Genomic DNA, 25,939 nt, shown 5'->3' on the forward strand with positions numbered 1-25,939 from the left:
TTTTGTCCAAATCCGGCAGTGCCCGAGCTACTTTCATTTCACATGTCTTATCTGGTCCCGATCGAGATTCAGATGATTTGAGCCGAAAATCGTCTGTCAACAAGTAATCAAAAATAGAAAAACACGAAAAGGGGTGCAACACGAGGACTTCCCAGGGGGTCACCCATCCTAGTACTGCTCTCGCCCAAGCACGCTTAACTTCGGAGTTTGATGGGATCCGGTGCATTAGTGCTGGTATGATCGCACCCGACATTGAGTGGGATGTTTATTCTTATATCCCTCGAGTACGTGTGGAGCGGGCGGCGATGGACAACACGCGGCACTGCTCTCGCCCAATCATAACCATGAAGTTAAGCGTTCTGGCGCGATGGCAGAGCTAGGATGGGTGACCTCCCTGGGAAGACCTCGTGTCGCGACCGTTTACGTAAATTATGGATAAAACAGTCGAAATAATTGTTTTTAATGAGTTAACCGTCTCCGGAGTAATCTGCGTCATACCCTTCCGCACAGAACCGGCTCACGACAACAAAAATCGATAAATGTTCCCAGAAAATAGAAAAAAAATAAAAGAAGAAGGAAATAACGAATGTAAAGCTATTATTCTGGGATACGATAAAATGGAACCGGAATCGAATTTCGAACTTCCTAAGCGGATTTCTCGAGGAAACGAAAGCTTAACAGAAGCGGTAAATCGCAAATTAGAGGGTCTTAGAGAAGGAATTCGGCTAAAATCTCGTCAGCTCATTGCGTAGTAATGAGTCTCGTCCGTTTGCCCGTTTACAATCAAATTAGCCTACAATTTTGTCCAAATCCGGCAGTGCCCGAGCTACTTTCATTTCACATGTCTTATCTGGTCCCGATCGAGATTCAGTTGATTTGAGCCGAAAATCGTCTGTCAACAAGTAATCAAAAATAGAAAAACACGAAAAGTGGTGCAACACGAGGACTTCCCAGGGGGTCACCCATCCTAGTACTGCTCTCGCCCAAGCACGCTTAACTTCGGAGTTTTGATGGGATCCGGTAGCATTATGCTGGTATGATCGCACCCAACATTGAGTGGGGATGTTTATTCTTATATCCACTGAGTACGTGTGGAGCGGGCGGCGATGGACAACACGCGGCACTGCCTCTCGCCCAATCATAACCATGAAGTTAAGCGTTCTAGCGCGATGGCATAGCGTAGGATGGGTGACCTCCCTGGGAAGACCTCGTGTCGCACCGTTTACGTAAATTATGGATAAAACTGTCGAAATAATTGTTTTTAATGATTAACCGTCTCCGGAGTAATCTGCGTCATCCCTTCCGCACAGAACCGGCTCACGACAACAAAAATCGATAAATGTCCCAGAAAAATAGAAAAAAGAATAAGAAAAGGAATAACGATGTAAAGCGATTATTATGCCTGGGATACCGATAAAATGGAACCGAAATCGAATTTCGAACTTCCTAAGCGGATTTCTCGGAAACGAAAGCTTAACAGAACGGTAAATCGCAAATTAGAGGGTCTTAGAGAAGGAATTCGGCTAAAATCTCGTCAGCTCATTGCGTAGTAATGAGTCTCGTCCGTTTGCCCGTTTACAATCAAATTAGCCTACAATTTTGTCCAAATCCGGCAGTGCCCGAGCTACTTTCATTTCACATGTCTTATCTGGTCCGATCGAGATTCAGATGATTTGAGCCGAAAATCGTCTGTCAACAAGTAATCAAAAATAGAAAAACACGAAAAGGGTGCAACACGAGGACTTCCCAGGGGTCACCCATCCTAGTACTGCTCTCGCCCAAGCACGCTTAACTTCGGAGTTCTGATGGGATCCGGTGCATTAGTGCTGGTATGATCGCACCCGACATTGAGTGGGATGTTTATTCTTATATCCCTCGAGTACGTGTGGAGCGGGCGGCGATGGACAACACGCGGCACTGCTCTCGCCCAATCATAACCATGAAGTTAAGCGTTCTGGCGCGATGGCAGAGGTAGGATGGGTGACCTCCCTGGGAAGACCTCGTGTCGCGACCGGTTACGTAAATTAGATGGATAAACAGTTCGAATAATTGTTTTTAATGAGTTAAACCGTCTCCGGAGTAATCTGCGTCATAACCCTTCCGCACAGAACCCGGCTCACGACAACAAAAATCGATAAATGTTCCCAGAAAATAGAAAAAAAAATAAGAAGAAGGAAATACGAATGTAAGCTATTATTATGCCTTGGGATACGATAAAATGGAACCGAAATCGATTTCGAACTTCCTAACGGATTTCTCGAGGAAACGAAAGCTTAACAGAAGCGGTAAATCGCAATATGAGGGTCTTAGAGAAGAATTCGGCTAAATCTCGTCAGCTCATTGCGTAGTATGAGTCCTCGTCCGTTTGCCCGATTTACAATCAAATTAGCCTACAATTTTGGTCCAAATCCGCAGTGCCCGAGCTACTTTCATTTCACATGTCTTAGCTGGTCCGATCGAGATTCAGATGATTTGAGCCGAAACTCGTCTGTCAACAATAATCAAGAAATAGAAAAACACGAAAAGGGTGCAACACGAGGACTTCCCAGGGGTCACCCATCCTAAGTACTTGCTCTCGCCCAAGCACCTTAACTTCGGAAGTTTTGATGGGATCCGTGCATTAGTGCTGTTAGATCGCACCAGACATTGAGTGGGATGTTTATTCTATTATCCCTCGAGTACGTGTGGAGCGGGCGGCGATGGACAACACGCGGCACTGCTCTCCGCCCAATCAAACCATGAAGTTAAGCGTTCTGGCGCGATGGCAGAGGTAGGATGGGTGACCCTCCCTGGGAAGACCTCGTGTCGCGACCGTTTACCGTAAATTATGGATAAAACAGTCGAAATAATTGTTTTAATGAGGTTAACCGTCTCCGGTGTAATCTGCGTCATACCCTTCCGCACAGAACCGGCTCACGACAACAAAAATCGATAAATGTTCCCAGAAAATAGAAAAAAAAATAAGAAGAAGGAAATAACGAATGTAAAGCTATATTATTCTTGGGATACGATAAAATGGAACCAGAATCTAATTTCGAACTTCCTAAGCGGATTTCTCGAGGAAACGAAAGCTTAACAAAAGCGGTAAATCGCAAATTAGAGGGTCTTAGAGAAGGAATCGGCTAAATCTCGTCAGCTCATTGCGTAGTAATGAGTCTCGTCCGTTTGCCTATTTACAATCAAATTAGCCTACAATTTTGTCCAAATCCGGCAGTGCCCGAGCTACTTTCATTTAACATGTCTTATCTGGTCCCGATCGAGATTCAGATGATTTGAGCCGAAAATCGTCTGTCAACAAATAATCAAAAATAGAAAAACACGAAAAGGGGTGCAACACGAGGACTTCCCAGGGGGTCACCCATCCTAGTACTGCGCTTTCGCCCAAGCACACTTAACTTCGGAGTTTTGATGGGATCCGGTGCATTAGTGCTAGTATGATCGCACCCGACATTGAGTGGGATGTTTATTCTTATATCCCTCGAGTACGTGTGGAGCGGGCGGCGATGGACAACACGCGGCACTGCTCTCGGCCCAATCAGAACCATGAAGTTAAGCGTTCTGGCGCGATGGCAAGGTAGGATGGTGACCTCCTGGGAAGACCTCGTGTCGCGACCAGTTTACGTAAATTATGGATAAAACAGTCGAAATAATTTTTTTAAATGAGTTAACCGTCTCCGGTGTAATCTGCGTCATACCCTTCCGCACAGAACCGGCTCACGACAACAAAAATCATAAATTGTTCCCAGAAAATAGAAAAAAAAAATAAGAAGAAGGAAATAACGAATGTAAAGCTATTATTATGCTTGGGATAACGATAAAGGGAACCAGAATCGAATTTTCGAGACTTCCTAAGGCGGATTCTCGAGGAAACGAAAGCTTAACAGAAGCGGTAAATCGCAAATTAGAGGGTCTTAGAGAAGGATTCGGCTAAAATATCGTCAGCTCATTGCGTATAATGAGTCTCGTCCGTTGCCTATTTACAATCAATTAGCCTACAATTTTGTCCAAATCCGGCAGTGCCCGATCGACTTTCATTTACCATGTCTTATCTTGGTCCCGATCGAGATTCAGATGATTTGAGCCGAAAATCGTCGTCAACAAATAAATCAAAATAGAAAAACACGAAAAAGGGGTGCAAACCCACTAGGACTTCCCAGGGGGTCACCCATCCATACTGCGCTTTCGCCCAAGACAGCTTAACTTCGGAGTTCTGATGGGAATCCGGTGCATTAGTGCTGGTATGATCGCACCCGACATTGAGTGGGATGTTTATCTTATATCCCTCGAGTACGTGTGGATCGGGGCGGCGATGGACAACACGCGGCACTGCTCTCGCCCAATCATAACCATGAGTTAAGCGTTCTAGCGCGATGGCATAGCTAAGGATGGGTGACCTCCCTGGTAAGACCTCGTATCGCGACCCGTTTACGTAAATTATGGATAAACAGTTCGAAATAATTTTTTTATGAGTTAACCGTCTCCGGAGTAATCTGCGTCATACCCTTGCCGCACAGAACCGGCTCACGACAACAAAAATCGATAAATGTTCCCAGAAAATAGAAAAAAAAATAAGAAGAAGGAAATAACGAATGTAAAGCTATTATTATTCTTGGGATACGATAAAATGGAACCAGGAATCGAATTTCGAACTTCCTAAGCGGATTTCTCGAGGAAACGAAAGCTTAACAGAAGCGGTAAATCGCAAATTAGAGGGTCTTAGAGAAGGAATTCGGCTAAAATCTCGTCAGCTCATTGCGTAGTAATGAGTCTCGTCCGTTTGCCCGTTTACAATCAAATTAGCCTACAATTTTGTCCAAATCCGGCAGTGCCCGAGCTACTTTCATTTAACATGTCTTATCTGGTCCCGATCGAGATTCAGATGATTTGAGCCGAAACTCGTCTGTTAAATAATAATCAAAAATAGAAAAACACGAAAAGGGGTGCAACACGAGGACTTCCCAGGGGGTCACCCATCCTAGTACTGCGCTTCGCCCAAGCACGCTTAACTTCGGAGTTTGATGGGATCCGGTGCATTAGTGCTGGTATGATCGCACCCGACATTGAGTGGGATGTTTATTCTTATATCCCTCGAGTACGTGTGGAGCGGGCGGCGATGGACAACACGCGGCACTGCTCTCGCCCAATCATAACCATGAAGTTAAGCGTTCTAGCGCGATGGCATAGGCTAGGATGGGTGACCTCCCTGGGAAGACCTCGTGTCGCGACCGTTTACCGTAAATTATGGATAAAACAGTCGAAATAATTGTTTTAATGAGTTAACCGTCTCCGGTGAATCTGCGTCATACCCTTCCGCACAGAACCGGCTCACGACAACAAAAATCGATAAATGTTCCCAGAAAATAGAAAAAAAATAAGAAGAAGAATAACGAATGTAAAGCTATTATTATTCTTCGGGATACGATAAAATGGAACCAGAATCGAATTTCGAACTTCCTAAGCGGATTTCTCGAGGAAACGAAAGCTTAACAGAAGCGGTAAATCGCAAATTAGAGGGTCTTAGAGAAGGAATTCGGCTAAAATCTCGTCAGCTCATTGCGTAGTAATGAGTCTCGTCCGTTTGCCCGTTTACAATCAAATTAGCCTACAATTTTGTCCAAATCCGGCAGTGCCCGAGCTACTTTCATTTCACATGTCTTATCTGGTCCCGATCGAGATTCAGATTATTTGAGCCGAAAATCGTCTGTCAACAAGTAATCAAAAATAGAAAAACGACAAAGGGGTGCAACACGAGGACTTCCAGGGGTCACCCATCCTAGTATTGCTCTCGCCCAAGCACGCTTAACTTCGGAGTTCTGATGGGATCCGGTGCATTAGTGCTGGTATGATCGCACCAGACATTGAGTGGGATGTTTATTCTTATATCCCTCGAGTACGTGTGGAGCGGCGGCGATGGACAACACGCGGCACTGCTCTCGCCCAATCATAACCATGAAGTTAAGCGTTCTGGCGCGATGGCAGAGGTAGGATGGGTGACCTCCCTGGGAAGACCTCGTGTCGCGACCGTTTACGTAAATTATGGATAAAACAGTCGAAATAATTGTTTTTAATGAGTTAACCGTCTCCGGAGTAATCTGCGTCATACCCTTCCGCACAGAACCGGCTCACGACAACAAAAATCGATAAATGTTCCCAGAAAATAGAAAAAAAAAATAAGAAGAAGGAAATAACGAATGTAAAGCTATTATTATTCTTGGATACGATAAAATGGAACCAGAATCGAATTTCGAACTTCCTAAGAGGATTTCTCGAGGAAACGAAAGCTTAACAGAAGCGGTAAATCGCAAATTAGAGGGTCTTAGAGAAGGAATTCGGCTAAAATCTCGTCAGCTCATTGCGTAGTAATGAGTCTCGTCCGTTTGCCGTTTACAATCAAATTAGCCTACAATTTTGTCCAAATCCGGCAGTGCCCGAGCTACTTTCATTTCACATGTCTTATCTGGTCCCGATCGAGATTCAGATTATTTGAGCCGAAAATCGTCTGTCAACAAGTAATCAAAAATAGAAAAACACGAAAAAGGGGTGCAACACGAGGACTTCCCAGGGGTCACCCATCCTAGCTACTGCTCTCGCCCAAGCACGCTTAACTTCGGAGTTTCTGATGGGATCCGGTGCATTAGTGCTGGTATGATCGCACCCGACATTGAGTGGGATGTTTATTCTTATATCCCTCGAGTACGTGTGAGCGGGCGGCGATGGACAACACGCGGCACTGCTCCGCCCAATCATAACCATGAAGTTAAGCGTTCTGGCGCGATGGTCAGAGCTAGGATGGGTGACCTCCCTGGGAAGACCTCGTGTCGCGACCGTTTACGTAAATTATGGATAAAACAGTCGAAATAATTGTTTTTAATGAGTTAACCGTCTCCGGAGTAATCTGCGTCATACCCTTCCGCACAGAACCGGCTCACGACAACAAAAATCGATAAATGTTCCCAGAAAATAGAAAAAAAAATAAGAAGAAGGAAATAACGAATGTAAAGCTATTATTATTCTTCGGATACGATAAAATGGAACCGGAATCGAATTTCGAACTTCCTAAGCGGATTTCTCGAGGAAACGAAAGCTTAACAGAAGCGGTAAATCGCAAATTAGAGGGTCTTAGAGAAGGAATTCGGCTAAAATCTCGTCAGCTCATTGCGTAGTAATGAGTCTCGTCCGTTTGCCGTTTACAATCAAATTAGCCTAGCAATTTTGTCCAAATCCGGCAGTGCCCGAGCTACTTTCATTTCACATGTCTTATCTGGTCCCGATCGAGATTCAGATGATTTGAGCCGAAAATCGTCTGTCAACAAGTAATCAAAATAGAAAAACACGAAAAGGGGTGCAACACGAGGACTTCCCAGGGGTCACCCATCCTAGTACTGCTCTCGCCCAAGCACGCTTAACTTCGAGTTCTGATGGGATCCGGTGCATTAGTGCTGGTATGATCGCACCCGACATTGAGTGGGATGTTTATTCTTATATCCCTCGAGTACGTGTGGAGCGGGCGGCGATGGACAACACGCGGCACTGCTCTCGCCCAATCATAACCATGAAGTTAAGCGTTCTAGCGCGATGGCAGAGCTAGGATGGGTGACCTCCCTGGGAAGACCTCGTGTCGCGACCGTTTACGTAAATTATGGATAAAACAGTCGAAATAATTGTTTTTAATGAGTTAACCGTCTCCGGAGTAATCTGCGTCATACCCTTCCGCACAGAACCGGCTCACACAACAAAAATCGATAAATGTTCCCAGAAAATAGAAAAAAAAATAAGAAGAAGGAAATAACGAATGTAAGCTATTATTATGCCTCGGATACGATAAAATGGAACCGGAATCGAATTTCGAACTTCCTAAGCGGATTTCTCGAGAAACGAAAGCTTAACAGAAGCGGTAAATCGCAAATTAGAGGGTCTTAGAGAAGGAATTCGGCTAAATCTCGTCAGCTCATTGCGTAGTAATGAGTCTCGTCCGTTTGCCCGTTTACAATCAAATTAGCCTAGAATTTTGTCCAAATCCGGCAGTGCCCGAGCTACTTTCATTTCACATGTCTTATCTGGTCCCGATCGAGATTCAGATGATTTGAGCCGAAAATCGTCTGTCAACAAGTAATCAAAATAGAAAAACACGAAAAGGGGTGCAACACGAGGACTTCCCAGGGGGTCACCCATCCTAGTACTGCTCTCGCCCAAGCACGCTTAACTTCGGAGTTTCTGATGGGATCCGGTGCATTAGTGCTGGTATGATCGCACCCGACATTGAGTGGGATGTTTATTCTTATATCCCTCGAGTACGTGTGGAGCGGGCGGCGATGGACAACACGCGGCACTGCTCTCGCCCAATCATAACCATGAAGTTAAGCGTTCTGGCGCGATGGCAGAGCTAGGATGGGTGACCTCCCTGGGAAGACCTCGTGTCGCGACCGTTTACGTAAATTATGGATAAAACAGTCGAAATAATTGTTTTTAATGAGTTAACCGTCTCCGGAGTAATCTGCGTCATACCCTTCCGCACAGAACCGGCTCACGACAACAAAAATCGATAAATGTTCCCAGAAAATAGAAAAAAAAATAAGAAGAAGGAAATAACGAATGTAAAGCTATTATTATTCTTGGATACGATAAAATGGAACCAGAATCGAATTTCGAACTTCCTAAGCGGATTTCTCGAGGAAACGAAAGCTTAACAGAAGCGGTAAATCGCAAATTAGAGGGTCTTAGAGAAGGAATTCGGCTAAAATCTCGTCAGCTCATTGCGTAGTAATGAGTCTCGTCCGTTTGCCCGTTTACAATCAAATTAGCCTACAATTTTGTCCAAATCCGGCAGTGCCCGAGCTACTTTCATTTCACATGTCTTATCTGGTCCCGATCGAGATTCAGATGATTTGAGCCGAAAATCGTCTGTCAACAAGTAATCAAAATAGAAAAACACGAAAAAGGGTGCAACACGAGGACTTCCCAGGGGGTCACCCATCCTAGTACTGCTCTCGCCCAAGCACGCTTAACTTCGGAGTTCTGATGGGATCCGGTGCATTAGTGCTGGTATGATCGCACCCGACATTGAGTGGGATGTTTATTCTTATATCCCTCGAGTACGTGTGGAGCGGGCGGCGATGGACAACACGCGGCACTGCTCTCGCCCAATCATAACCATGAAGTTAAGCGTTCTAGCGCGATGGCATAGCTAGATGGGTGACCTCCCTGGGAAGACCTCGTGTCGCGACCGTTTACGTAAATTATGGATAAAACAGTCGAAATAATTGTTTTTAATGAGTTAACCGTCTCCGGAGTAATCTGCGTCATACCCTTCCGCACAGAACCGGCTCACGACAACAAAAATCGATAAATGTTCCCAGAAAATAGAAAAAAAAATAAGAAGAAGAAATAACGAATGTAAAGCTATTATTATTCCTGGATACGATAAAATGGAACCAGAATCGAATTTCGAACTTCCTAAGCGGATTTCTCGAGGAAACGAAAGCTTAACAGAAGCGGTAAATCGCAAATTAGAGGGTCTTAGAGAAGGAATTCGGCTAAAATCTCGTCAGCTCATTGCGTAGTAATGAGTCTCGTCGTTTGCCCGTTTACAATCAAATTAGCCCTAGAATTTTGTCCAAATCCGGCAGTGCCCGAGCTACTTTCATTTCACATGTCTTATCTGGTCCGATCGAGATTCAGATGATTGAGCCGAAACTCGTCTGTCAACAAGTAATCAGAAATAGAAAAGCACGAAAAAGGGAGCAACACGAGGACTTTCCAGGGGGTCACCCATCCTAGTACTGCTCTCGCCCAAGCACGCTTAACTCGGAGTTCTGATGGGATCCGGTGCATTAGTGCAGGTATGATCGCACCCGACACTGAGTGGGATGTTATTCTTATATCCCTCGAGTACGTGTGGAGCGGGCGGCGATGGACAACACGCGGCACTGCTCTCTCCCAATCAAACCATGAAGCTAAGCGTTCTAGCGCGATTGCATAGCTAGAATGGGTGACCTCCCTGGGAAGACCTCGTGTCGCGACCGTTTACGTAAATTTTAGATAAAACAGTCGAAATAATAAGTTACGAGTCGTTCTGGCGCGATGGCAAGAGGTAAGGAATGGGTGACCTCCCTGGGAAAGTACCTCGTGTCGCGACGTTTACAGTAAATTATGGATAAAACAGTCGAAATAATTTTTTTAATGAGTTACCTCTCCGGTGTAATCTGCGTCATACCCTTTCCGCACAGAACCGCTCAGCGACCAACAAAAATCGATAAATGTTCCCAGAAAAAAGAAACAAAAATAAGAAGAAGGAAATAACAATGTAAAGCTATTATAATTCTTGGGATACGATAAAATGGAACCAGAATCGAATTTCGAACTTCCTAAGCGGATTTCTCGAGGAAACGAAAGCTTAAAAGAAGCGGTAAATCGCAAATTAGAGGGTCTTAGAGAAGGAATTCGGCTAAAATCTCGTCAGCTCATTGCGTAGTAATGAGTCTCCTCTGTTTGCTCGTTTACAATCAAATTAGCCTACAATTTTGTCTAAATCCGGCAGTGCCCGAGCTACTTTCATTTCACATGTCTTATCTGGTCTCGATCGAGATTCAGATGATTTGAGCCGAAAATCGTCTGTCAACAAGTAATCAAAAATAGAAAAACACGAAAAAGGGTGGAACACGAGGACTTCCCAGGGGGTCACCCATCCTAGTATTCCTCTCGCCCAAGCACGCTTAACTTCGAAGTTCTGATGGGATCCGGTGCATTAGTGCTGGTATGATCGCACCGGACATTAAGTGGGATGTTTATTCTTATATCCCTCGAGTACGTTTGGAGCGGGCGGCGATGGACAACACGCGGCACTGCTCTCGCCCAATCATAACCATGAAGTTAAGCGTTCTGGCGCTATGGCAGAGCTAGGATGGGTGACCACCCTGGGAAGACCTCGTGTCGCTACCGTTTACTTAAATTATGGATAAAATAGTCGAAATAATTATTTTAATGAGTTAACCGTCTCCGGTGTAATCTGCGTCATACCCTTCCGCACAGAACCGGCTCACGACAACAAAAATCGAAAAATGTTCCCCGAAAATAGAAAAAAAATAAGAAGAAGGAAATAACGAATGTAAAGCTATTATTATGCCTGGGATACGATAAAATGGAACCGCAATCGAATTTCGAACTTCCTAAGAGGATTTCTCGAGGAAACGAAAGCTTAACAGAAGCGGTAAATCGCAAATTAGAGGGTCTTAGAGAAGGAATTCGGCTAAAATCTCGTCAGCTCATTGCGTAGTAATGAGTCTCGTCCGTTTGCCCGTTTACAATCAAATTAGCCTACAATTTTGTCCAAATCCGGCAGTGCCCGAGCTACTTTCATTTCACATGTCTTATCTAGTCCCGATCGAGATTCAGTTGATTTGAGCCGAAAATCGTCTGTCAACAAGTAATCAAAAATAGAAAAACACGAAAAAGGGTGCAACACGAGGACTTCCGAGGGGGTCACCCATCCTACTACTACTCTCGCCAAGCACGCTTAACTTCGGATTTCTGATGGGATCCGGTACATTAGTGCTGGTATGATCGCACCCGACATTGAGTGGGATGTTTATCCTTATATCCCTCGAGTACGTGTGGAGCGGGCGGCGATGGACAACACGCGGCACTGCTCTCGCCCAATCATAACCATGAAGTTAAGCGTTCTGGCGCGATGGCAGAGCTAGGATGGGTGACCACCCTGGGAAGACCTCGTGTCGCGACCGTTTAAGTAAATTAAGGATAAAACAGTCGAAATAATTGTTTTTAATGAGTTAACCGTCTCCGGAGTAATCTGCGTCATACCCTTCCGCACAGAACCGGCTCACGACAACAAAAATCGATAAATGTTCCCAGAAAATAGAAAAAAAAATAAGAAGAAGGAAATAACGAATGTAAAGCTATTATTATGCCTCGGATACGATAAAATGGAACCGGAATCGAATTTCGAACTTCCTAAGCGGATTTCTCGAGGAAACGAAAGCTTAACAGAAGCGGTAAATCGCAAATTAGAGGGTCTTAGAGAAGGAATTCGACTAAAATCTCGTCAGCTCATTGCGTAGTAATGAGTCTCGTCCGTTTGCCTGTTTACAATCAAATTAGCCTACAATTTTGTCCAAATCCGGCAGTGCCCAAGCTACTTTCATTTAACATGTCTTATCTGGTCCCGATCGAGATTCAGATGATTTGAGCCGAAAATCGTCTGTCAACAAATAATCAAAAATAGAAAAACACGAAAAGGGGTGCAACACGAGGACTTCCCAAGGGGTCACCCATCCTAGTACTGCTCTCGCCCAAGCACGCTTAACTTCGGAGTTTTGATGGGATCCGGTGCATTAGTGCTGGTATGATCGCACCAGACATTGAGTGGGATGTTTATTCTTATATCACTCGAGTACGTGTGGAGCGGGCGGCGATGGACAACACGCGGCACTGCTCTCGCCCAATCATAACCATGAAGTTAAGCGTTCTAGCGCGATGGCATAGCTAGGATGGGTGACCTCCCTGGGAAGACCTCGTATCGCGACCGTTTACGTAAATTATGGATAAAACAGTCGAAATAATTATTTTTAATGAGTTAACCGTCTCCGGAGTAATCTGCGTCATACCCTTCCGCACAGAACCGGCTCACAACAACAAAAATCGATAAATGTTCCCAGAAAATAGAAAAAAAATAAGAAGAAGGAAATAACGAATGTAAAGCTATTATTATGCCTCGGATACGATAAAATGGAACCGGAATCGAATTTCGAACTTCCTAAGCTGATTTCTCGAGAAAACGAAAGCTTAACAGAAGCGGTAAATCGCACATTAGAGGGTCTTAGAGAAGGAATTCGGCTAAAATCTCGTCAGCTCATTGCGTAGTAATGAGTCTCGTCCGTTTGCCCGTTTACAATCAAATTAGCCTAGAATTTTGTCCAAATCCGGCAGTGCCCGAGCTACTTTCATTTCACATGTCTTATCTGGTCCCGATCGAGATTCAGATGATTTGAGCCGAAACTCGTCTGTCAACAAGTAATCAGAAATAGAAAAGCACGAAAAAGGGAGCAACACAAGGACTTCTCCCAGGGGGTCACCCATCCTAGTACTGCTCTCGCCCAAGCACGCTTAACTTCGGAGTTCTGATGGGATCCGGTGCATTAGTGCAGGTATGATCGCACCCGACATTGAGTGGGATGTTATTCTTATATCCCTCGAGTACGTGTGGAGCGGGGGGCGATGGACAACACGCGGCACTGCTCTCTCCCAATCATAACCATGAAGCTAAGCGTTCTAGCGCGATTGCATAGCTAGAATGGGTGACCTCCCTGGGAAGACCTCGTGTCGCGACCGTTTACGTAAATTTTAGATAAAACAGTCGAAATAATTGTTTTTAATGAGTTGACCGTCTCTATAGTAATCTGCGTCATATCCTTCCGCACAGAACCGGCTCACGACAACAAAAATCGATAAATGTTGGCAGAAAATAAAAAAAAAATAAGAAGAAGGAAATAACGAATGTAAAGCTATTATTATTCTTGGGATACGATAAAATGGAACCAGAATCGAATTTCGAACTTCCTAAGCGAATTTCTCGAGGAAACGAAAGCTTAACAGAAGCGGTAAATCGCAAATTAGAGGGTCTTAGAGAAGGAATTCGGCTAAAATCTCGTCAGCTCATTGCGTAGTAATGAGTCTCGTCTGTTTGCCCGTTTACAATCAAATTAGCCTAGAATTTTGTCCAAATCCGGCAGTGCCCGAGCTACTTTCATTTCACATGTCTTATCTGGTCCCGATCGAGATTCAGATGATTTGAGCCGAAACTCGTCTGTCAACAAGTAATCAGAAATAGAAAAGCACGAAAAAGGGAGCAACACGAGGACTTTCCAGGGGGTCACCCATCCTAGTATTGCTCTCGCCCAAGCACGCTTAACTTCGGAGTTCTGATGGGATCCGGTGCATTAGTGCAGGTATGATCGCACCCGACATTGAGTGGGATGTTATTCTTATATCCCTCGAGTACGTGTGGAGCGGGCGGCGATGGACAACACGCGGCACTGCTCTCTCCCAATCAAAACCATGAAGCTAAGCGTTCTAGCGCGATTGCATAGCTTGAATGGGTGACCTCCCTGGGAAGACCTCGTGTCGCGACCGTTTATGTAAATTTTAGATAATACAGTCGAAATAATTGTTTTTAATGAGTTGACCGTCTCTAGAGTAATCTGCGTCATACCCTTCCGCACAGAACCGGCTCTCGCCCAATAATAACCATGAAGTTAAGCGTTCTGGCGCGATGGCAGAGGTAGGATGGGTGACCTCCCTGGAAAGACCTCGTGTCGCGACCGTTTACGTAAATTATGGATAAAACAGTCGAAATAATTTTTTTTAATGAGTTAACCGTCTCCGGTGTAATCTGCGTCATACCCTTCCGCACAGAACCGGCCACGACAACAAAAATCGATAAATGTTCCCAGAAAATAGAAAAAAAAATAAGAAGAAGGAAATAACGAATGTAAAGCTATTATTATTCTTGGGATACGATAAAATGGAACCAGAATCGAATTTCGAACTTCCTAAGCGGATTTCTCGAGGAAACGAAAGCTTAACAGAAGCGGTAAATCGCAAATTAGAGGGTCTTAGAGAAGGAATTCGGCTAAAATCTCGTCAGCTCATTGCGTAGTAATGAGTCTCGTCCGTTTGCCTATTTACAATCAAATTAGCCTACAATTTTGTCCAAATCCGGCAGTGCCCGAGCTAGCTTTCATTTAACATGTCTTATCTGGTCCCGATCGAGATTCAGATGATTTGAGCCGAAAATCGTCTGTCAACAAATAATCAAAAATAGAAAAACACGAAAAGGGGTGCAACACGAGGACTTCCCAGGGGGTCACCCATCCTAGTACTGCGCTTTCGCCCAAGCACACTTAACTTCGGAGTTTTGATGGGATCCGGTGCATTAGTGCTAGTATGATCGCACCCGACATTGAGTGGGATGTTTATTCTTATATCCCTCGAGTACGTGTGGAGCGGGCGGCGATGGACAACACGCGGCACTGCTCTCGCCCAATCATAACCATGAAGTTAAGCGTTCTAGCGCGATGGCATAGCTAGGATGGGTGACCTCCCTGGGAAGACCTCGTATCGCGACCGTTTACGTAAATTATGGATAAAACAGTTGAAATAATTGTTTTTAATGAGTTAACCGTCTCCGGAGTAATCTGCGTCATACCCTTCCGCACAGAACCGGCTCACGACAACAAAAATCGATAAATGTTCCCAGAAAATAGAAAAAAAAATAAGAAGAAGGAAATAACGAATGTAAAGCTATTATTATGCCTCGGATATGATAAAATGGAACCGGAATCGAATTTCGAACTTCCTAAGCGGATTTCTCGAGAAAACGAAAGCTTAACAGAAGCGGTAAATCACAAATTAGAGGGTCTTAGAGAAGGAATTCGGCTAAAATCTCGTCATCTCATTGCGTAGTAATGAGTCTCGTCCGTTTGCCCGTTTACAATCAAATAAGCCTACAATTTTGTCCAAATCCGGCAGTGCCCGAGCTACTTTCATTTCACTTGTCTTGTCTGGTCCCGATCGAGATTCAGATTATTTGAGCCGAAAATCGTCTTTCAACAAGTAATCACAAATAGAAAAACACGAAAAAGGGTGCAACACGAGGACTTCCCAGGGGGTCACCCATCCTAATACTGCTCTCGCCCAAGCACGCATAACTTCGGAGTTCTGAAGGGATCCGGTGCATTAGTGCTGGTATGATCGCACCCGACATTGAGTGGGATGTTTATTCTTATATCTCTCGAGTACGTGTGGAGCGGGCGGCGATGGACAACAGGCGGCACTGCTCTCGCCCAATCATAACCATGAAGTTAAGCGTTTTGGCGCGATGGTAGAGCTAGGATGGGTGACCTCCCTAGGAAGACCTCGTGTCGCGACCGTTTACGTAAATTATGGATAAAACAGTCGAAATAATTGTTTTTAATGAGTTAATCTTCTCCGGAGTAATCTGCGTCATACCCTTCCGCACAGAACCGGCTCACGACAACAAAAATCGATAAATGTTCCCAGAAAATAGAAAAAAAAATAAGAAGAAGAAAGTAGCAAATGTAAAGCTATTATTATGCCTCAGATACGATAAAATGGAACCGGAATCGTATTTCGAACTTTCTAAACGGATTTCTCGAGGAAACAGAAGCTTAACAGAAGCGGAAAATCGCAAATTAGAGTGTCTTAGAGAAAGAATTCGGCTAAAATCTCGTAAGCTCATTGCATAGTAATGAGTCTCGTCCGTTTGCCCGTTTACAATCAAATTAGCCTAGAATTTTGTCCAAATCCGGCAGTGCCCGAGCTACTTTCATTTCACATGTTTTATCTGGTCCGATCGAGATTCAGATGATTTGAGCCGAAACTCGTCTGTCAACAAGTAATCAGAAATAGAAAAACACGAAAACGGGTGCAACACGAGAACTTCCCAGGGGGTCACCCATTCTAGTACTGCTCTCGCCCAAGCACACTTAACTTCGGAGTTCTGATGGGATCCGGTGCATTAGTGCTGGTATGATCGCACCTGACATTGAGTGGGATGTTTATTCTTATATCCCTCGAGTACGTGTGGAGCGGGCGGCGATGGACAACATGCGGCACTGCTCTCGCCCAATCATAACCATTAAGTTAAGAGTTCTGGCGCGATGGCAGAGGTAGGATGGGTGACCTCCCTGGGAAGTCCTCGTGTCGCGACCGTTTACGTAAATTATGGATAAAACAGTCGAAATAATTGTTTTTAATGAGTTAACCGTCTCCGGTGTAATCTGCGTCATACCCTTCCGCACAGAACCGGCTCACGACAACAAAAATCGATAAATGTTCCCAGAAAATAGAAAAAAAAATAAGAAGAAGGAAATAACGAATGTAAAGCTATTATTATGCCTGGGATACGATAAAATGGAACCAGAATCGAATTTCGAACTTCCTAAGCGGATTTCTCGAGGAAACGAAAGCTTAACAGAAGCGGTAAATCGCAAATTAGAGGGTCTTAGAGAAGGAATTCGGCTAAAATCTCGTCAGCTCATTGCGTAGTAATGAGTCTCGTCCGTTTGCCTCGTTTACAATCAAATTAGCCTACAATTTTGTCCAAATCCGGCAGTGCCCGAGCTACTTTCATTTCACATGTCTTATCTGGTCCCGATCGAGATTCAGATGATTTGAGCCGAAAATCGTCTGTCAACAAGTAATCAAAAATAGAAAAACACGAAAAAGGGGTGCAACACGAGGACTTCCCAGGGGGTCACCCATCCTAGTACTGCTCTCGCCCAAGCACGCTTAACTTCGGAGTTTTGATGGGATCCGGTGCATTAGTGCTGGTATGATCGCACCAGACATTGAGTGGGATGTTTATTCTTATATCACTCGAGTACGTGTGGAGCGGGCGGCGATGGACAACACGCGGCACTGCTCTCGCCCAATCATAACCATGAAGTTAAGCGTTCTAGCGCGATGGCATAGCTAGGATGGGTGACCTCCCTGGGAAGACCTCGTATCGCGACCGTTTACGTAAATTATGGATAAAACAGTCGAAATAATTATTTTTAATGAGTTAACCGTCTCCGGAGTAATCTGCGTCATACCCTTCCGCACAGAACCGGCTCACAACAACAAAAATCGATAAATGTTCCCAGAAAATAGAAAAAAATAAGAAGAAGGAAATAACGAATGTAAAGCTATTATTATGCCTCGGATACGATAAAATGGAACCGGAATCGAATTTCGAACTTCCTAAGCTGATTTCTCGAGAAAACGAAAGCTTAACAGAAGCGGTAAATCGCACATTAGAGGGTCTTAGAGAAGGAATTCGGCTAAAATCTCGTCAGCTCATTGCGTAGTAATGAGTCTCGTCCGTTTGCCCGTTTACAATCAAATTAGCCTAGAATTTTGTCCAAATCCGGCAGTGCCCGAGCTACTTTCATTTCACATGTCTTATCTGGTCCCGATCGAGATTCAGATGATTTGAGCCGAAACTCGTCTGTCAACAAGTAATCAGAAATAGAAAAGCACGAAAAAGGGAGCAACACAAGGACTTCTCCCAGGGGGTCACCCATCCTAGTACTGCTCTCGCCCAAGCACGCTTAACTTCGGAGTTCTGATGGGATCCGGTGCATTAGTGCAGGTATGATCGCACCCGACATTGAGTGGGATGTTATTCTTATATCCCTCGAGTACGTGTGGAGCGGGGGGCGATGGACAACACGCGGCACTGCTCTCTCCCAATCAAAACCATGAAGCTAAGCGTTCTAGCGCGATTGCATAGCTAGAATGGGTGACCTCCCTGGGAAGACCTCGTGTCGCGACCGTTTACGTAAATTTTAGATAAAACAGTCGAAATAATTGTTTTTAATGAGTTGACCGTCTCTATAGTAATCTGCGTCATATCCTTCCGCACAGAACCGGCTCACGACAACAAAAATCGATAAATGTTGGCAGAAAATAAAAAAAATAAGAAGAAGGAAATAACGAATGTAAAGCTATTATTATTCTTGGGATACGATAAAATGGAACCAGAATCGAATTTCGAACTTCCTAAGCGGATTTCTCGAGGAAACGAAAGCTTAACAGAAGCGGTAAATCGCAAATTAGAGGGTCTTAGAGAAGGAATTCGGCTAAAATCTCGTCAGCTCATTGCGTAGTAATGAGTCTCGTCCGTTTGCCCGTTTACAATCAAATTAGCCTAGAATTTTGTCCAAATCCGGCAGTGCCCGAGCTACTTTCATTTCACATGTCTTATCTGGTCCCGATCGAGATTCAGATGATTTGAGCCGAAACTCGTCTGTCAACAAGTAATCAGAAATAGAAAAGCACGAAAAAGGGGTGCAACACGAGGACTTCCAGGGGGTCACCCATCCTAGTACTGCTCTTCGCCCAAGCACGCTTAACTTCGGAGTTCTGATGGGATCCGGTGCATTAGTGCAGGTATGATCGCACCCGACATTGAGTGGGATGTTTATTCTTATATCCCTCGAGTACGTGTGGAGCGGGCGGCGATGGACAACACGCGGCACTGCTCTCGCCCAATCATAACCATGAAGCTAAGCGTTCTAGCGCGATGGCATAGCTAGGATGGGTGACCTCCCTGGGAAGACCTCGTGTCGCGACCGTTTACGTAAATTATGGATAAAACAGTCGAAATAATTGTTTTTAATGAGTTACCGTCTCCGGAGTAATCTGCGTCATACCCTTCCGCACAGAACCGGCTCACGACAACAAAAATCGATAAATGTTGCCAGAAAATAGAAAAAAAATAAGAAGAAGGAAATAACGAATGTAAAGCTATTATTATGCCTGGGATACGATAAAATGGAACCGGAATCGAATTTCGAACTTCCTAAGCGGATTTCTCGAGGAAACGAAAGCTTAACAGAAGCGGTAAATCGCAAATTAGAGGGTCTTAGAGAAGGAATTCGGCTAAAATCTCGTCATCTCATTGCGTAGTAATGAGTCTCGTCCGTTTGCCCGTTTACAATCAAATTAGCCTACAATTTTGTCCAAATCCGGCAGTGCCCGAGCTACTTTCATTTCACATGTCTTATCTGGTCCCGATCGAGATTCAGATGATTTGAGCCGAAAATCGTCTGTCAACAAGTAATCACAAATAGAAAAACACGAAAAAGGGTGCAACACGAGGACTTCCCAGGGGTCACCCATCCTAGTACTGCTCTCGCCCAAGCACGCATAACTTCGGAGTTCTGAATGGGATCCGGTGCATTAGTGCTGGTATGATCGCACCCGACATTGAGTGGGATGTTTATTCTTATATCTCTCGAGTACGTGTGGAGCGGGCGGCGATGGACAACACGGCGGCACTGCTCTCGCCCAATCATAACCATGAAGTTAAGCGTTCTGGCGCGATGGCAGAGCTAGGATGGGTGACCTCCCTGGGAAGACCTCGTGTCGCGACCGTTTACGTAAATTATGGATAAAACAGTCGAAATAATTGTTTTTAATGAGTTAACCGTCTCCGGAGTAATCTGCGTCATACCCTTCCGCACAGAACCGGCTCACGACAACAAAAATCGATAAATGTTCCCAGAAAATAGAAAAAAAATAAGAAGAAGGAAATAACGAATGTAAAGCTATTATTATGCCTCGGATACGATAAAATGGAACCGGAATCGAATTTCGAACTTCCTAAGCGGATTTCTCGAGGAAAACGAAAGCTTAACAGAAGCGGTAAATCGCAAATTAGAGGGTCTTAGAGAAGGAATTCGGCTAAAATCTCGTCAGCTCATTGCGTAGTAATGAGTCTCGTCCGTTTGCCCGTTTACAATCAAATTAGCCTAGAATTTTGTCCAAATCCGGCAGTGCCCGAGCTACTTTCATTTCACATGTCTTATCTGGTCCCGATCGAGATTCAGATGATTTGAGCCGAAAATCGTCTGTCAACAAGTAATCAGAAATAGAAAAACACGAAAAGGGTGCAACACGAGGACTTCCCAGGGGGTCACCCATCCTAGTACTGCTCTCGCCCAAGCACGCTTAACTTCGGAGTTTGATGGGATCCGGTGCATTAGTGCTGGTATGATCGCACCAGACATTGAGTGGGATGTTTATTCTTATATCCCTCGAGTACGTGTGGAGCGGGCGGCGATGGACAACACGCGGCACTGCTCTCGCCCAATCATAACCATGAAGTTAAGCGTTACTGGCGCGATGGCAGAGGCTAGGATGGGTGACCTCCCTGGGAAGACCTCGTGTCGCGACCGTTTACGTAAATTATGGATAAAACAGTCGAAATAATTGTTTTAATGAGTTAACCGTCTCCGTAGTAATCTGCGTCATACCCTTCCGCACAGAACCGGCTCACGACAACAAAAAATCGATAAATGTTCCCAGAAAATAGAAAAAAAAATAAGAAGAAGAAATAACGAATGTAAAGCTATTATTATTCTTGGGATACGATAAAATGGAACCAGAATCGAATTTCGAACTTCCTAAGCGATTTCTCGAGGAAACGAAAGCTTAACAGAAGCGGTAAATCGCAAATTAGAGGGTCTTAGAGAAGGAATTCGGCTAAAATCTCGTCAGCTCATTGCGTAGTAATGAGTCTCGTCCGTTTGCCCGTTTACAATCAAATTAGCCTAGAATTTTGTCCAAATCCGGCAGTGCCCGAGCTACTTTCATTTCACATGTCTTATCTGGTCCCGATCGAGATTCAGATGATTTGAGCCGAAACTCGTCTGTCAACAAGTAATCAGAAATAGAAAAACACGAAAAAGGGGAGCAACACGAGGACTTCCCAGGGGGTCACCCATCCTAGTACTGCTCTCGCCCAAGCATCGCTTAACTTCGGAGTTCTGATGGGATCCGGTGCATTAGTGCTAGGTATGATCGCACCCGACATTGAGTGGGATGTTATTCTTATATCCCTCGAGTACGTGTGGAGCGGGCGGCGATGGACAACACGCGGCACTGCTCTCGCCCAATCAAAACCATGAAGCTAAGCGTTCTAGCGCGATGGCATAGCTAGGATGGGTGACCTCCCTGGGAAGACCTCGTGTCGCGACCGTTTACGTAAATTATAGATAAACAGTCGAAATAATTGTTTTTAATGAGTTGACCGTCTCCTGAGTAATCTGCGTCATACCCTTCCGCACAGAACCGGCTCACGACAACAAAAATCGATAAATGTTGGCAGAAAATAAAAAAAAAATAAGAAGAAGGAAATAACGAATGTAAAGCTATTATTATTCTTAGGGATACGATAAAATGAAACCAGAATCGAATTTCGAACTTCCTATGAGGATTTTTCGAGGAAACAAAAGCTTTACAGAAGCGGTAAATCGCAAATTAGAGGGTCTTAGAGAAGGAATTCGGCTAAAATCTCGTTATATCATTGCGTAGTAATGATCTCGTCCGTTTGCCCGTTTACAATCAATTAGCCTACAATTTTGTCCGAATCCGGCAGTGCCCGAGCTACTTTCATTTCACATTGTCTTGTCTGGTCCCGATCGAGATTCAGATGATTTGAGCCGAAAATCGTCTGTCAACAAGTAATCAGCAAATAGAAAAAGCACGAAAAAGGGGTGCAACACGAGGACTTCCCAAGGGGGTCACCCATCCTAGTACTGCTCTCGCCCAAGCACGCATAACTTCGGAGTTCTGATAGGGATCCGGTGCATTAGTGCTGGTATGATCGCACCCGACATTGATGTGGGATGTTATTCTTATATCTCCTCGAGTACGTGTGGAGCGGGCGGGCGATGGACAACACGCGGCACTGCTCTCTCCCAATAATAACCATGAAGTTAAGCGTTCTGGCGCGATGGCATAGCTAGAATGGGTGACCTCCCTGGGAAGACCTCGTGTCGCGACCGTTTACGTAAATTTAGATAAAACAGTCGAAATAATTGTTTTAATGAGTTGACCGTCTCTAGAGTAATCTGCGTCATATCCCCTTCCGCACAGAACCGGCTCACGACAACAAAAATCGATAAATGTGTCCAGAAAATAAAAAAAAATAAGAAGAGGAAATAACGATGTAAAGCTATTATTATTCTTGGGATACGATAAAATGTAAACCAGAATCGAATTTCGAACTTCCTAAGGCGGATTTTCTCGAGGAAACGAAAGCTTAACAGAAGCGGTAAATCGCACAATTAGAGGGTCTTAGGAGAAGGAATTCGGGCTAAAATCTCGTAGCTCATTGCGTAGTAATGAGTCTCGTCCGTTTGCCCGTTTACAATCAAATTAGCCTAGAATTTTGTCCAAATCGGCAGTGCACGAGCTACTTTCATTTCACATGTCTTATCTGGTCCCGATCGAGATTCAGATTGATTGAGCCGAAACTCGTCTGTCAACAAGTAATCAGAAATAGAAAAACACGAAAAAGGGAGCACACGGAGGACTTCACAGGGGGTCCCCATCCTAGTACTGCTCCGCCCAAGCACGCTTAACTTCGGAGTCTGATGGGATCCGGTGCATTAGTGCGGTATGATCGCACCCGACATTGAGTGGGATGTTATTCTTATATACCCTCGGTACGTGTGGAGGCGGGCGGCGATGGACACACTGCGGCACTGCTCTCGCCCAATCATAACCATGAAGTTAAGCGTTCTGGCGCGATGGCAGAGGTAGGATGGGTGACCTCCTTGGAAGACCTCGTGTCGCGACGTTTACGTAAATTATGGATAAAACAGTCGAAATAATTGTTTTTTAATGAGTTAACCGTCTCGTGTAATCTGCATCATAGCCCTTCCGCACACGAACCGGCTCACGACAACAAAAATCGATAAAGTTCCCAGAAAAGAAAGAAAAAAATAAGAAGAAGGAAATAACGCATGTAAAGCAATATTATTGCCTGGGATACGATAAAATGGAAGCCAGAATCGAATGTTCGAACTTCTAAGCGGATTTCTCGAGGAAGAACGAAAGCTTAACAGAAGCCGGTAAATCGCAAATTAGAGGGTCTTAAGAGAAGGAATTCGGCTAAAATCTCGTCACTCATGCGTAGGTAATGAGTCTCGTCCGTTTGCCCGTTTACAAATCAAATTAGCCTACAATTTTGTCCAAATCCGGCAGTGCCCGAGCTACTTTCATTTCACATGTCTTATCTGGTCCCGATCGAGATTCAGATTATTTGAGCCGAAAACTCGTCTGTCAACAAGTAATCAGAAACTAGAAAAACACTAAAAGGGGTGCAACACGAGGACTTCCCAGGGGTCACCCATCCTAGTACTGCTCTCAGCTCCCCAAGCACGCTTAACTTCGGAGTTCTGATGGGATCCGGTGCATTAGTGCTGGTATGATCGCACCAGACAATTGAGTGGGATGTTTATTTCTTATATCCCTCGAGTACGTGTGGAGCGGGCGGCGATGGACAACACGCGGCACTGCTCTCGCCCAATAATAACCATGAAGTTAAGCGTTCTAGCGCGATGGCATAGCTAGGATGGTGACCCCCTGGGAAGACCTCGTATCGCGACCGTTTACGTAAATTATGGATAAAACAGTCGAAATAATTATTTTTAATGAGTTAACCGTCTCCGGAGTAATCTGCGTCATACCCTGTTCCGCACAGAACCCGGCTCACAACAACAAAAATCGATAAATGTTCCCAGGAAATAGAAAAAAATAAGAAGAAGGAACATAACGAATGTAAAGCTATTATTATGCCTCGGATACGATAAAATGGAACCGGAATCGAATTTCGAACTTCCCTAAGCGGATTTCTCGAGAAAACGAAAGCTTAACAGAAGCGGTAAATCGCAAATTAGAGGGTCATAGACGAAGGAATTCGGCTAAAATCTCGTCAGCTCATTGCGTAGTAATGAGTTCTCGTCCGTTTGCCCGTTTACAATCAAATAGCCTAGAATTTTGTCCAAATCCGGCAGTGCACGAGTACTTTCATTTCACATGTCTATTCTGGTCCCGATCGAGATTCAGATATTTGAGCCGAAAACTCGTCTGTCAACAAGTAATCAGAAATAGAAAAACACGAAAAGGGTGGCAAACACGAGGACTTCCCAGGGGTCACCATCCTAGTACTGCTCTCGCCAAGCACGCTTAAATTCGGAGTTCTTGATGGGATCCGGGTCATAGTGCTGGTAAGATGCACCAGACATTGATTGGGATGTTGGTCTTATATCCCTCGAGTAGTGTGGAGCGGGCGGCGATGGACAACACGCGGCATGCTCGCCCAATCATAACCATGAAGTTAAGCGTTCTGGCGCGATGCAGAGGTAGGATGGGTGACCTCCCTGGGAAGACCTCGTGTCGCGACCGTTTACGTAAATTATGGATAAAACAGTCGAAATAATATTTTAATGAGTTACCGCCTCCGGTGTAATCTGCGTCATACCCTTCCGCACAAACACGGTCACGACAACACAAATCGATAAATGTTCCCAGAAAATAGAAAAAAAAATAAGAAGAAGGAAATAACAATGTAAAGCTATATATTCTTGGGATACGATAAAATGGAAACCAGAATCGAATTCGAACTTCCTAAGCGGATTTCTCGAGGAAACGAAAGCTTAACAGAAGCGGTAAATCGCAAATTAGAGGGTCTTAGAGAAGGAATTCGGCTAAAATCTCGTCAGCTCACTGCGTAGTAATGAGTCTCGCGTTTGCCGTTTACAATCAAATTAGCCTAGAATTTTGTCCAAATCCGGCAGTGCCGAGCTACTTTCATTTCACATGTCTTACTGGTCACGATAGAGATTCAGATGATTGAGCCGAAACCGTCTGTCAACAAGTAATCAGAAATAGAAAAACACAAAAAAAGGGAGCACACGAGGACTTTCCAGGGGGTCAACCATCCTAGTACTGCTCTCGCCCAAGCACGCTTAACTTCGGAGTTCTGATGGGATCGGTGCATTAGTGCAGGTATGATCGCACCGACATGAGTGGGATGTTATTCTATATCCCTCGAGTACGTGTGGAGCGGGCGGCGATGGACAACGCGGCACTGCTCTCGCCCAATCAAAACCATGAGCTAAGCGTTCTAGCGTGATGGCATAGCTAGGATGGGTGACTCCCTGGGAAGACTCGTTGTCGCGACGTTTACGTAATTATAGATAAAACAGTCGAAATAATTTTTTAATGAGTTGACGTCTCCAGAGTAATCTGCGTCATACCCTTCCGCACAGAACCGGCTCACGACAACAAAAATCGATAAATGTTGGCAGAAAATAAAAAAAAAAAATAGAAGAAGGAAAACGAATGTAAGCTAGTATTCTTAGGATACGATAAATGAAACACCAGAATCGAATTTCGAACTTCTAAGAGGATTTTTCGAGGAGGAAACAAAAGCTTAACAGAAGCGGTTAAATCGCAAATTAGGGTCTTAGAGAAGGAATTCGGCTAAAATCTCGTATCTCATTGCGTAGTAATGAGTCCGTCCGTTTGCCGTTTACAATCAAATTAGCCTACAATTTTGTCCGAA

At 44.6% G+C, this 25,939-nt stretch overlaps 27 non-coding genes and 2 pseudogenes across 27 annotated transcripts; all 29 read right to left on the bottom strand.

Annotated features, from left to right (window-relative positions):
• Nucleotides 1-130: 130 nt before the first annotated feature.
• On the bottom strand, nt 131-248 carry LOC142514242 (5S ribosomal RNA). Its single transcript, XR_012810145.1, has one exon. It is a non-coding gene; the product is annotated as a 5S ribosomal RNA (ribosomal RNA).
• Nucleotides 249-929: 681 nt separating this feature from the next.
• LOC142507022 (5S ribosomal RNA) lies at nt 930-1,048 on the bottom strand. The gene has a single exon (XR_012805290.1). It is a non-coding gene; the product is annotated as a 5S ribosomal RNA (ribosomal RNA).
• A 677-nt stretch (nt 1,049-1,725) lies between these two features.
• LOC142511092 (5S ribosomal RNA) lies at nt 1,726-1,843 on the bottom strand. The gene has a single exon (XR_012808709.1). It is a non-coding gene; the product is annotated as a 5S ribosomal RNA (ribosomal RNA).
• A 1,482-nt stretch (nt 1,844-3,325) lies between these two features.
• LOC142507444 (5S ribosomal RNA) lies at nt 3,326-3,446 on the bottom strand. The gene has a single exon (XR_012805703.1). It is a non-coding gene; the product is annotated as a 5S ribosomal RNA (ribosomal RNA).
• A 1,491-nt stretch (nt 3,447-4,937) lies between these two features.
• On the bottom strand, nt 4,938-5,056 carry LOC142507295 (5S ribosomal RNA). Its single transcript, XR_012805555.1, has one exon. It is a non-coding gene; the product is annotated as a 5S ribosomal RNA (ribosomal RNA).
• Nucleotides 5,057-5,737: 681 nt separating this feature from the next.
• LOC142517000 (5S ribosomal RNA) lies at nt 5,738-5,854 on the bottom strand. Its single transcript, XR_012812764.1, has one exon. It is a non-coding gene; the product is annotated as a 5S ribosomal RNA (ribosomal RNA).
• A 683-nt stretch (nt 5,855-6,537) lies between these two features.
• Nucleotides 6,538-6,657, bottom strand: LOC142507161 (5S ribosomal RNA). The gene has a single exon (XR_012805423.1). It is a non-coding gene; the product is annotated as a 5S ribosomal RNA (ribosomal RNA).
• A 682-nt stretch (nt 6,658-7,339) lies between these two features.
• On the bottom strand, nt 7,340-7,456 carry LOC142516703 (5S ribosomal RNA). The gene has a single exon (XR_012812484.1). It is a non-coding gene; the product is annotated as a 5S ribosomal RNA (ribosomal RNA).
• A 679-nt stretch (nt 7,457-8,135) lies between these two features.
• LOC142510828 (5S ribosomal RNA) lies at nt 8,136-8,255 on the bottom strand. Its single transcript, XR_012808684.1, has one exon. It is a non-coding gene; the product is annotated as a 5S ribosomal RNA (ribosomal RNA).
• Nucleotides 8,256-8,937: 682 nt separating this feature from the next.
• LOC142514890 (5S ribosomal RNA) lies at nt 8,938-9,056 on the bottom strand. Its single transcript, XR_012810765.1, has one exon. It is a non-coding gene; the product is annotated as a 5S ribosomal RNA (ribosomal RNA).
• Nucleotides 9,057-9,735: 679 nt separating this feature from the next.
• Nucleotides 9,736-9,853, bottom strand: LOC142517020 (5S ribosomal RNA). The gene has a single exon (XR_012812783.1). It is a non-coding gene; the product is annotated as a 5S ribosomal RNA (ribosomal RNA).
• Nucleotides 9,854-10,648: 795 nt separating this feature from the next.
• On the bottom strand, nt 10,649-10,767 carry LOC142506823 (5S ribosomal RNA). Its single transcript, XR_012805099.1, has one exon. It is a non-coding gene; the product is annotated as a 5S ribosomal RNA (ribosomal RNA).
• Nucleotides 10,768-11,449: 682 nt separating this feature from the next.
• On the bottom strand, nt 11,450-11,567 carry LOC142507986 (5S ribosomal RNA). The gene has a single exon (XR_012806220.1). It is a non-coding gene; the product is annotated as a 5S ribosomal RNA (ribosomal RNA).
• A 684-nt stretch (nt 11,568-12,251) lies between these two features.
• Nucleotides 12,252-12,370, bottom strand: LOC142513658 (5S ribosomal RNA). The gene has a single exon (XR_012809593.1). It is a non-coding gene; the product is annotated as a 5S ribosomal RNA (ribosomal RNA).
• A 683-nt stretch (nt 12,371-13,053) lies between these two features.
• LOC142515238 (5S ribosomal RNA) lies at nt 13,054-13,174 on the bottom strand. The gene has a single exon (XR_012811094.1). It is a non-coding gene; the product is annotated as a 5S ribosomal RNA (ribosomal RNA).
• A 682-nt stretch (nt 13,175-13,856) lies between these two features.
• On the bottom strand, nt 13,857-13,975 carry LOC142515160 (5S ribosomal RNA). Its single transcript, XR_012811017.1, has one exon. It is a non-coding gene; the product is annotated as a 5S ribosomal RNA (ribosomal RNA).
• An 874-nt stretch (nt 13,976-14,849) lies between these two features.
• On the bottom strand, nt 14,850-14,970 carry LOC142507445 (5S ribosomal RNA). The gene has a single exon (XR_012805704.1). It is a non-coding gene; the product is annotated as a 5S ribosomal RNA (ribosomal RNA).
• A 684-nt stretch (nt 14,971-15,654) lies between these two features.
• Nucleotides 15,655-15,773, bottom strand: LOC142514891 (5S ribosomal RNA). Its single transcript, XR_012810766.1, has one exon. It is a non-coding gene; the product is annotated as a 5S ribosomal RNA (ribosomal RNA).
• Nucleotides 15,774-16,456: 683 nt separating this feature from the next.
• LOC142513388 (5S ribosomal RNA) lies at nt 16,457-16,575 on the bottom strand. The gene has a single exon (XR_012809337.1). It is a non-coding gene; the product is annotated as a 5S ribosomal RNA (ribosomal RNA).
• A 686-nt stretch (nt 16,576-17,261) lies between these two features.
• On the bottom strand, nt 17,262-17,380 carry LOC142513421 (5S ribosomal RNA). Its single transcript, XR_012809368.1, has one exon. It is a non-coding gene; the product is annotated as a 5S ribosomal RNA (ribosomal RNA).
• Nucleotides 17,381-18,062: 682 nt separating this feature from the next.
• On the bottom strand, nt 18,063-18,183 carry LOC142515239 (5S ribosomal RNA). Its single transcript, XR_012811095.1, has one exon. It is a non-coding gene; the product is annotated as a 5S ribosomal RNA (ribosomal RNA).
• A 681-nt stretch (nt 18,184-18,864) lies between these two features.
• On the bottom strand, nt 18,865-18,983 carry LOC142515821 (5S ribosomal RNA). Its single transcript, XR_012811645.1, has one exon. It is a non-coding gene; the product is annotated as a 5S ribosomal RNA (ribosomal RNA).
• A 682-nt stretch (nt 18,984-19,665) lies between these two features.
• On the bottom strand, nt 19,666-19,784 carry LOC142515173 (5S ribosomal RNA). The gene has a single exon (XR_012811030.1). It is a non-coding gene; the product is annotated as a 5S ribosomal RNA (ribosomal RNA).
• Nucleotides 19,785-20,468: 684 nt separating this feature from the next.
• LOC142515625 (5S ribosomal RNA) lies at nt 20,469-20,586 on the bottom strand. Its single transcript, XR_012811460.1, has one exon. It is a non-coding gene; the product is annotated as a 5S ribosomal RNA (ribosomal RNA).
• Nucleotides 20,587-21,271: 685 nt separating this feature from the next.
• Nucleotides 21,272-21,392, bottom strand: LOC142517568 (5S ribosomal RNA). Its single transcript, XR_012813308.1, has one exon. It is a non-coding gene; the product is annotated as a 5S ribosomal RNA (ribosomal RNA).
• Nucleotides 21,393-22,076: 684 nt separating this feature from the next.
• LOC142506686 (5S ribosomal RNA) lies at nt 22,077-22,197 on the bottom strand. The gene has a single exon (XR_012804969.1). It is a non-coding gene; the product is annotated as a 5S ribosomal RNA (ribosomal RNA).
• A 686-nt stretch (nt 22,198-22,883) lies between these two features.
• LOC142512808 (5S ribosomal RNA) lies at nt 22,884-22,998 on the bottom strand (annotated as a pseudogene).
• Nucleotides 22,999-23,687: 689 nt separating this feature from the next.
• Nucleotides 23,688-23,809, bottom strand: LOC142508436 (5S ribosomal RNA). The gene has a single exon (XR_012806648.1). It is a non-coding gene; the product is annotated as a 5S ribosomal RNA (ribosomal RNA).
• A 1,468-nt stretch (nt 23,810-25,277) lies between these two features.
• LOC142511974 (5S ribosomal RNA) lies at nt 25,278-25,394 on the bottom strand (annotated as a pseudogene).
• Nucleotides 25,395-25,939: the final 545 nt, after the last annotated feature.

This window comes from Primulina tabacum, chromosome 10, assembly GCF_025594145.1.
Source record: "Primulina tabacum isolate GXHZ01 chromosome 10, ASM2559414v2, whole genome shotgun sequence".
NCBI lineage: Eukaryota > Viridiplantae > Streptophyta > Magnoliopsida > Lamiales > Gesneriaceae > Primulina > Primulina tabacum.